General features: G+C 44.2%; 1 protein-coding gene across 1 annotated transcript in view; it reads right to left on the bottom strand.

The window, feature by feature from the left end:
- Nucleotides 1–2,500, bottom strand: part of LOC132862562 (fibulin-2-like) — a 39,001-nt gene that overhangs the window by 24,384 nt on the left and 12,117 nt on the right. The gene's annotated exons all lie outside the window — the stretch shown is intronic.

Below are 2,500 nucleotides of genomic sequence, written 5' to 3'. Positions count from 1 at the left end.
TCAGGTACCAACTACCTTCAAGAGAGCAAGGGTTATTCCCATCCTGAAGAAACCTGCTCTGGATCCATCAGACATCAGTAACTACAGACCGGTATCACTTCTCTCGTTTCTTTCAAAAATTCTTGAACGCATTGTCTTTAATCAACTGTCTGTCTATCTCTCACAGAACAACCTCCAAGACCCCAACCAGTCTGGCTTTAAAGCAGCTCATTCCACAGAGACAGCCCTTTTAGATGTCTCTGAGAAACTACATGCTGCTAGATCAGCCAATCTCTCATCTGTCCTTATCCTCCTTGACCTTTCAGCAGCGTTTGATACGGTCAACCATAAGACTCTCTTAGCCACCCTCAGGAGTCTTGGGATATGCGGATCAGCTTGGGAATGGTTCGCTTCCTACCTGGAAGGACGCTCATATCAGGTAACATGGAGGGGAGTGACATCTGCTCCACGCAGACTCTCCACTGGCGTCCCACAAGGCTCAGTACTTGGTCCTCTTCTTTTCTCCCTGTATACTCACTCTCTTGGTGAAGTTATTTCCTCACATGGGTTCTCTTACCACTGCTATGCTGATGATACACAACTTATCTTCTCTTTCCCACCCGCAGATGCCACAGCTTCTGACCGGATCTCTGCATGTCTGGCAGAAATTTCATCATGGATGACTGCTCATCAGTTAAAGCTTAATCCTAGCAAAACTGAGCTGCTCTTCATCCCAGGTGATTCATCCCCAGGTCATGATCTTGCTATATCCTTGCACAACGATCTGATCTCCCCTTCAGCCACAGCTCGCAACCTTGGGGTAACCATGGACAATCAACTGTCCTTTTCCTCTCATGTTGCTAATGTGACTCGCTCATGTCGGTTTCTTCTCTACAACATTAGAAGGATTCGACCATTTCTGTCCACACAGGCTGCTCAGGTACTTGTTCAGTCTCTTGTCATTTCTAGACTGGATTACTGCAATGCACTGCTGGCAGGTCTACCTATGAACGCAATCCGTCCTCTGCAAATGATCCAAAATGCAGCTGCCCGGCTTGTTTTCAACCTGCCAAAGTTCTCTCATACCACCCCGCTGCTGCGATCCCTCCACTGGCTTCCGGTAGCTGCACGCATCAGATTCAAAACACTGATGCTGGCCTACAAAGCCAAAAATGGACCAGCTCCCTCTTACCTCAAAGCCCTCATCACTCCTCGCACTGCACCCCGCACCCTCCGATCTACCAGCACTGCTAGACTGGTTCCACCATCTCTCAGGGTAAGAGGCAAGTATACTACAAGACTCTTCTCTGTACTGGCACCAAGGTGGTGGAACGAACTTCCCCTAGAGGTCCGGACAGCTGAGTCACTGGCTATTTTCAAGCGGCGGTTGAAGACCTACTTATTCAGGAAACACTTCAACTAGCACTTCTTTCATTATCTTTTGCATTTTAAAAAAAAAAAAAAAAAAAAAAAAAAAACCACACCTTTGACACTTTCATTGTAACTTTGAACAAATGTTTTAAACTCATGGTATCTTAAGTATGTAACTTAGTGATCCAGCATTAATGTATTCAATGTTAGAGATTTAAGCACTTATGTACGTCGCTCTGGATAAGGGCGTCTGCCAAATGCTGTAAATGTAAATGTAAATGTAAATGAAACAATCAACACTACAATAAACATCACAATTATATTCTGTTTGACCTGAAGTTGTTGGTTAATTCTCAAAGCTTATTTTAATTAACTTGCTCTGATATGTTATTGTTTCTATAGTAACAGCTCATTAATAAACATTATTTCAGGCGGTCCACACGAACAGATTCACCGATTGCTCATATGGTTACGGTTTCTGTCAGAAGAAGTGTGTGAGAATTGTGTGTATCAGGGGCGATTCTAGGGTCAGAGCTTTAGGGGTGCTGAGCTAGTGGCTAGCCTCGCCCATGGTGTGTATTTTAATTGTGTCTTAACACATACAGTGGGGTGAAAAAGTCTTGGCCCCCTTCCTGATTTATTAATTTTTTTGCACGTTTGTCACACTTTATTGTTTCAGATCATCAAACAAATATAAATATTATTATTGCAGTGAGTCTGTTACAGCTGAGTCTGTTGGGGAATTTTGGTCCAGTCGTCTTTACAGAATTGTTGTAATTCGGCCACATTGGAGGGTTTTCGAGCACGAACCACCTTTTTAAGGTCCTGCCACAGCATCTCATTAGGATTCAGGTCAGGACTTTGACTCGGCCGCTCCAAAGTCTTCATTTGTTTATCTTCAGCCATTCAGAGGTGGACTTTCTGGTGTGTTATGGATCATTGTCCTGCTACAGAACCCAAGTTCACTTCAGCTTGAGGTCACGAACAGATGGCTGCACTTTGTCCTTCAGGATCTTTTGTAGACAGCAGAATTCATGGTTCTGTTTATCACAGCAAGTCTTCCAGGTCCTGCAGCAGTAAAACAGCCCCAGACCATCACACTACCACCACCATGTTTTACTGTTGGTATGATGTTCTGTTTCTGACATGC

Source organism: Tachysurus vachellii, chromosome 19 (genome assembly GCF_030014155.1).
Source record: "Tachysurus vachellii isolate PV-2020 chromosome 19, HZAU_Pvac_v1, whole genome shotgun sequence".
Classification (NCBI taxonomy): Eukaryota; Metazoa; Chordata; class Actinopteri; order Siluriformes; family Bagridae; genus Tachysurus; species Tachysurus vachellii.
This window is presented reverse-complemented; position numbering and strand designations above follow the sequence as displayed.